We start from the raw sequence: 7,769 nt of genomic DNA, 5'->3' as shown, positions 1-7,769 counted from the left end.
GACTATTTAGATACTTTACGGTATTGGTTGATGCTTCTACACGTTGGTCACACGTGTGGCTGTTGTCCACAAGCTGCATTCTCCACACAAGTGGCTCAGATTAACAAGCTCAGGGCTCACCACCCTAATCATTTGACAAAATCTATTTGATTAGATAAGTTGGAGAATTTACATCGAAAACTTTCGATGGATATTGCATGTTAGTTGGGTTTTGAAGTTGAACATCAAGTACCCCATGTTCATACCCAGAACGACCCAGTAGAAGCATTCATTAAATGTCTTCAAATGATTGCGCGATCGATGCAACCATGTTGGTTCGCTTGAGGCCCGTCATGACCCAAACTTATAAAGTGTGTGTTAGGTGGTTACCAGATATGAACCTGACATATCGCATTTGCACGTCTTTGGTTGTGTGGTTTATGTGCCATTTTGCGCCACCCTTACGTACAAAAGAAAAAATGGGTCCTCAAGGAAGGATGGAAATCTATGTCAGTTATGATTCTCTTTCTAATATTTGTTACTTATAACCTTTGACAGGCGATCTCTATACTGCTCATTTTACGGATTATCACTTTTATGAAACAGTCTTCCCCACCGTTAAAGGGAGATAAGAATGTCAACATTCCAAAAAGAACGACATGAATTATTGTGGACGTCACTACTATATCTCATCTCGATCCCAATCTAAGTCGTTAATGTATAATCAGATACTTCCTCTAATCTAGCAAAAGTGACGAGATCACATATATCAGCAATAAATGTGCCTGCAAAGATGAATATACCAAATGTATGACGGACATTCGTCCCGAAAGCAGGAACGCCATTACTGTGGCCGACCTTCGTACATTGGCGGCTGGCCAATCAATCTGTCCTGCGCCAGAAGCATGGCAGATCACTCGATTCGAGGATTCACTTCCCAAAATTGGAGGAACATGGCATGAACAAATCCGCCCCTCGAACGCTGTCTTAATTTTTTTATCTCATGAGATTAAATTCGGATTACTCCCGAGACCTGAAGTTCTTGGTCCAATATACTAGTTTGGATGAGATATGAAATTGGAATGAGATTATCATAGATGATGTTTCATTTATATGGTAACTACTGACATAAATGAAAAACGATGATAACGAACCGTGTTCTGTTGATTAATGTCAACGTAGAACTGATTGGTCAACTAGAAGAATCAATTGATGACGAATGAGATGAATGAAATAGTACGATTGACGCCTTGTGGTGCAAAGTTTCTTTCATACGCCTTGTGATTAATTGCAGCATTACAAACGTGGTTGTAGTATCTCTAGGATCCTGGTACGAAACTTACATGGAGTTTCCAAATGACTTACATGGAGTTTCCAAATGACTTACATGTACTAAGTCAAATAGTTCTAAACCACAAGAACACTTTCTCGGTTATCAAGAGGCCTTTACTTTGCGGATGCATAACTATCCGGGCGGATATGGTATACCCATCTAAGTGAATATTTGATCAATTAGGGATATATGCCCCTGAATGTACAAAATCCGAAATTGCTAGAGTTGAGAAAACTAACTTGCACCTAAAGTTGGACTTTAAGAAGAATGATCTTAGGAAAACTCAACAATACCTTGACCTAAAGTTTCGAGCTAGTTCTGATGGTATTCTAGTCCACCACTCAAACTAGACCCATAAGGTGTTACGACCGAGTATACCCTGATCGTGTGTACACTAGATGCAAATGCAACCTTTATGGAGGGTATAAAGCATAAGGTTCCATATTGGAACGTGAGGCAATCATATCTAAGTACCATTGGTGTTTGTTGTACTTAGCTCACTGCACTAGAATCGAACATCTTATGTGCTGATAATCTTTTGGCATAAAGCAGCACTACGCCTACACGCTACCACCAATTTGGTGTTAAAGATGTTTTTCTGTTACTACGAGTTTAGGCTTATCTATCCCTATGCATCTCAGAATAGATCACACCCCCTTGATCTTTGGAATGATGCCTACCTTATGGGATTCGCTGAATCAGACAAACCATTTGATCGCACGAGGTACGTTCTCGAATGGTTATGTCTTTACCATTGGGATCACTACAATATCTTGGAGGTCAACCAGATAGACCTTTGTTACGAAACCCTTGAATCGTTCCAAGACTCACTGTATCTCATCACGTGAAAGATATGGTTGAGAACTCTTGTTGAGCATATTCGAACTCTTTGCGATTTTCATCCATCATTGATTCCCAACAACGATACATGAAGACAACATTGTATGTATCGACCAGATCATGATACATTAAATAAGTCAACACCAAGCATATTATATCTACATTAGCATGAGCATCAGAAGATTGAAGTCAAGCAATTCGATCCCAAACAACCTTGTTGACCTCTACACGGAGTCAATGCCGAAGTCTACTTTCCAAAAGTTTGTCCGAGGAATGCGTAACTTTCTCAGTTGTGATGCTTGTAGTTTCATTTAGAAGTTTTGTCAAACTTAGGGGGAGTATCCAGAAGTATACTCATTTGGCCTTAATGTACTTTTTTTCCCTACGATTAGGAGCATTTTTCCCACTGAGTTTTTGCTACCTGACTAGGTTTTGACGAGGCACCCATTCTGGGTTGGTCATACCCTTGTGTATGTCATACTTATGTCCTAAAGGCGTATAGTTTTGACTTAATGCAACTTCTCACTTTTCTCCTTTAGCTATGGGCTTTTGTCCCACTTTAGGTTTTGCCATAGCAAGGTTTTGTGAGTTTTACCAGCCATGCATTCTTCCATTTTTTTTTTGAGACTTGTATTCGTTACTTGTGCCGACTAGATGAGATGACTTCATCAACTGCTTCTACATTTGTCTGAAGATCTGATGCGCTACCTACTTAAGTATTTGCACACTTAAGGGGGAGTGTTGTGACATATGTTCTAATACATATTGTGATTATGTAAATCTTAAATTGAGATAGATTAGGAACCCTTTGGGATCTAGAAGATCTTTCCTAATAGACTTTGTATTACTTGGAGAGCAAGTTTCTCTCCTCCTTATTACTATAAATAAAGGCACAAGAACTAGGGAATTAACATACAATACCTCAAGCCTATTCTGCACTTTCTTTCTCTCCATGTCACACCCCTCAGTTTACAGATTTAATCTTTTACTAAGTTACAAAGTGTATTTAAGACCTACTTTTGAACAAAACCTTGGTATGTAAGATACTAAAACTACTCATTATTTAAAATACACTAAATTGTTAACTTTTCCATGGGTTGGGTCGTATCTAACATTTCAAGGGCCTTGTGGGAATATAATAGGGCCCCTCCTTATTCAAATATTTTTTTGGACAACAAACAAACTTCAACTTAATTGAAGTCAACATCTCGCTCCAACTAATGAATAGTTTTAGCGATTTGGGATATATATATATTTATTTATTTATACATACATATATATATATATTTTTTTTCTTCATCTGCCATGAAATTATGTTTTATGGTTCATTAGTTTAAAAAATGAAAAGTAACATAATAGTTGTAGGAAATTCAATATTTATGTATGAAATATATAGAAGAATGAAAATTGGAACCCTTGTAATGAAATTAGGGGCATGCTCCGATGAACTGCTTGCATGCCCCTAATGCTACCTCTTATTGGCGAAAAATTTAAGCTGGACTTAACTTACCATTAGATCATACTGAGTGACACTACTAATCGCTTAAAACTTGTCGCAAATAATTGAATATGCTATTATGACATGTGAACAATCAAGGATGTGAAAAGAAGAAAAATTGATTGCAAACTCTAATTCTTATTTAATTTACAAGTATAAAGAAGAAGTTACAAATCGCCAAGACTATTATACAGTGGAAGGACTAAACTTCTCAAGACTTTACCCTTCTACCAAGTTACAAGCTGTTTATGCATAAAGACCTAACTCTAAACATACAGAAAACAATTGAAAAATCTTAATACATAAAGTATCAAAACTACCCAAACTTAAAATACCAAATTGCTAAATTTTTTTACAATGAAAGAAATAATATGAGGAGGTATAATAATGCTCTGAACTTGCATCAACTTGCATCCATGCATGCAGTAAAGGGTCGGAGACCCATTAGGTGCGTTCCTTCGGGGATTGTGAACAAAATGTATGTTTCTTAAAGATGTGAAGACGGATAATTACCCTATCCACATGGACGGTTATGCCAATAAACTTAAACATTTATATCGTTACTAGGTCAGGCATGAAATGGCTCCAAATTTTATGGGAATACTTTCAATTTAGCTAACATGTGGACTAGGGGTGGGTACGGGGTGGGTCTTAATTTAAAAAAAGAGAAACGGGACGGAGCGGGTCTTTGAAATTTTAGGTTCGGGCCGGTTCCAAAAGTATAGAAAAACGGGTACCCGAATCGGCCAGTTTGCAAAAATACCCCCGTGTTGGGTACTGTTACTGTCTCCCATGCCCACTTCATTTTGTTCCTCCCCGTGGGCCGTGACATTTCTCACTCTCCAGACCACTCCACACACACACACACACACACCCCACTTCCCCGTGTTTCCCCTTCCCCCAATCTCTTGAACATTCTCCCTTATTCCTCTGCTTTGTTTCTTCTCCCCCCATCTCTGCAACTCTCATTCCCGGAGCACAGACACACCACACCCACACCCATACCCTACCAAGAAATGATATGCTGTCGCAACCTTCCTCCCCCACCAACTCCTCCGTCTCCTCCGTCTCCTCCTCTGATCTCAACACCGAGGTAACTCATTTCCCTCATTTCTTCCAATTTCTTAATTTTAATTTACAAAATTTGTGAAATTTTCAATCGGCTCTCCCCGTTTGAGTCGTCCAGCTGCAGTGGGGAGTGGTGGAGAGAACTGAGAAGGCGCACAACGTGGTCAACTCAAGCTTTCTTTCTCCGGCGAGGAAGTTGGATCCGTGTAACCTGTGCTCCAGCGGCGCTTTCTCCATTTTTCTTTTGTTGCCAGATGCTCAGATGGGGTTTTTATTAGAACACCTAGTTTCTGTAGTGGATTACAATATGACCTATGCTTTGATTTTGTCTGTTTCTTTATCATATTTGCAATGTTATTCTGATACATCTTCTCACAGTTATTATTTGTTTGTTATTTTGCATAAAATCGAGCAAGAGAAGCTGGAGAAGATACTGAAAATTAGAAGGAAAAAAAAAAAACAGGGTACTCGTTGGACCAGTAGGAAACGACCCGTTTTATACAGGCTGAGTTAGGTCCGGTTCTCAGTTTGAAAATAGTATAATTTGCCCCGGTCCGACCCATTGTATTTTCAAGCAGGTTCAGTCCAATCCATTTAATTTTGGGTTTGGCCCGGCCTGTGCCCACCCCTAATATGGACCCATGAATTTACCAAAATAGGTAGAAAATTAACGAAAGAAATAAATCCATTGCTCACAATTTCTAAATAAAGAAGGCAAGCCTAATGAACTCGACCAAAAAAAATCATTGGTGCATTAGGAGAAACTTTTAGTTGTGACTGGAACATAAGTGGTACATCATGTGTTTTAATAGAAGGGGTGGAAAATTTTATTTTTTAAGTTATTAATTTTTTAGCACACATATCTCAACATTTATATAATGACACGTATTATACCATCCCGTGTACCGATCGTATTGAAAAATCTCTGATGCATTAGGTGGCCATGCCTAAAAGAAGGTTATTAAAAAAGAAAGGAGCTGCTTTTAGCGTACATGCGGGACCAAACTAGCCATGATGATGACCGACGGCCGACCCCAAAACCCTAAAAGTAAAGATGTTCTTCACATGGATAAAGATGTGCATTTAGATTTAGATCCCTATTTTCTAACTAAATAATGTCTTTCACTGTACCAAAAAGTATATTTTTCCCGGGCAATTCTCACTGCAATTAGTTAAATTTAACTAATCATAGGACCAGAGGTGGATGCACACTGAGATCTAGGTTGGAGTTCAAAAAATATTCATGTAAAGGTCTTTTGAGGACCTTTCAAATGTTTTATAGGGGTTTCTTTGTACCTATTAAGTGTTTGATATAATATCGGTGTCTCTCGATAGGTTACATGAACAACACTTGACAAATTCTCTCTACATCGCTCATTAAGTGTTCGACAAAATATCTCAGTGAATAAATTGAATTTTTAGATCGAATTACAAGAGTGAGGTAAATAAAGTTCTCAAATTTTAAACTCTGGTGTTAACAAATTAACAATACTACAAATTAACAAATTAGGAGAGCGAAGTAAATAAAGTTCTAAATAAATTTCAAGCCAGTTAGTATTACGGTCTGGTGGTATTCCTTTTCACTTGTAAGTGAGATATCTTAGGTTCAATTCTTGCCAAAGACAAATTTGAACTATATTATTATAAGTCCATTGTGAGGCTTAGTCACCTCCTTCCCTGTAGAGAATATTGTTTGTCCAAAAAAAAAAAAACAAATCAACCTCATAGTGTTGCATTACTTCTTATTTTGTTAAAACCTAACACATTGTCGTGCCTCCCAGCTCTTAAGAAAATTAAACTATAATAAGTGGTCCAACGGTAGGAGCGCAGACTGCTGCTCCTCAATAAACAAAAAAATGGGAGGTCCTGAGTTCAATGTTCCGAACTGATGAGTCTGCTTGATTGTGGCCACAAGCAATATGAAATTCCATATAGCCTCTCCAGACCCGAAAGGAGTGGATAACCGTGACTTGCCACCAGTTTCACTCTTAAGAAAACTACGATCAATAACAAAAAAAAGAAAACACTTCGTATTCATGTTGTGGTCAATATTAGACCTTTCTTGCTCTTTGATGGCTCCGTCCTTGTTCATTTGATAAGAAACCTATAATTAATCACTGTATATAACATTAAAGTTACAGTTATATGTTCACATGCTGATCATATGATAAGTTATTATGAATATTTCATCGTCTACAACATTATCTGCATCCATCTGTCGTGCTAACACCCTTTACAATCCATTAAAGATTCATTGGATTACCATTGAATTATATAAGGATTCATTGGATTATAAAATTAAAAAAGAAAGCTAAAGAATGTTTTAGAAGTTTTAAAAGGGGAGAAAAAGAGAACTTTAATAGAAGACTGGCTCATAGACGAGTGACCACGTTGTGAGCCTGCCGGTAGTTATGCATCTCACGTTTTCGTTGGTTTAGCTGTCGACGAATTTTACACGTGTTCGAATCCACCGTTGGTTTAGCTGTCGAGACGAATTTTACATCTGTTCGATCCACCGTTGGTTTAGCTGTTGACGAATTTACTGGTCAACGGCGAGGAGGAGGAGCGACAAGATAGGCGAAACGAACGACTGTCCGTGGAAGCGGCCGCACGTGAAGACACCACGCCGACATGATCTCCAATCAGTTGGAAACCGAATTGCTGAGTTGGCAATTTGTTCTTTTGGCAAAAACGCACCGTCCCATGCATAATTACTACCACCCAACCCCACATACCTTCCACCCACTTAAATAAAGCGATTCAGGGGGCATCCTATTTAGCTAAATAAAATGTTCTCCTTGGCATGACCAATTTGCCCCTCTCCTCTTCCTTATTTGACAATTCTGCAAGTACAAGGGTATTTTTGGAAGTCAAATGTGGTATTGAAGTGCTTATTTGCCAGGTAGTTTGTTTAGATGAATTTGGAAGTGATGTATGATCAACTAACTATGCGTTGCTTGTACTCTACAAATTGTTACTATACATAACCCCTACTTGTTCATATTAAGATAAATAGCAAGAAACTAATCATGTGAGATTAAACTTTTTTCT

The sequence above is a fragment of the Pyrus communis genome, chromosome 14 (assembly GCF_041283825.1).
Source record: "Pyrus communis isolate YQ-2024b chromosome 14, ASM4128382v1, whole genome shotgun sequence".
NCBI lineage: Eukaryota > Viridiplantae > Streptophyta > Magnoliopsida > Rosales > Rosaceae > Pyrus > Pyrus communis.
The sequence above is the reverse complement of the archived record's forward strand: the minus strand, read 5'-3'. Positions refer to the sequence as shown.